At 66.8% G+C, this 205-nt stretch overlaps 1 protein-coding gene across 1 annotated transcript in view; it reads left to right on the top strand.

Annotated features, from left to right (window-relative positions):
- Positions 1 to 205, top strand: part of DENND3 (DENN domain containing 3) — a 104,194-nt gene that overhangs the window by 67,981 nt on the left and 36,008 nt on the right. The window lies entirely within an intron of this gene.

The following is a 205-nucleotide window of genomic DNA, read 5'->3' on the forward strand; positions in this document are numbered from 1 at the left end:
GGGGAGCAGGTCAAGGTTCCTGCGGTGAGGGAGTGGGGCAGGTGCTGGTGCTGCCCAGCCAGGGCAGGGCATGGGATAGAGCCATGGCTCACTTGGAGTGTGCTGGGAGTGGCTCCTCGTGCTATGCGCACCCCAGGAGGGCATGGAGGGTGTGTGCCCCTGGATCTGTGTGCAGGGCAAGGGTGGGCTGCTGCTGCAGGCTGGG

Source organism: Gavialis gangeticus, unplaced genomic scaffold, assembly GCF_001723915.1.
Source record: "Gavialis gangeticus isolate Ggan-Ray unplaced genomic scaffold, GavGan_comp1, whole genome shotgun sequence".
In the NCBI taxonomy this organism is placed as follows: Eukaryota; Metazoa; Chordata; order Crocodylia; family Gavialidae; genus Gavialis; species Gavialis gangeticus.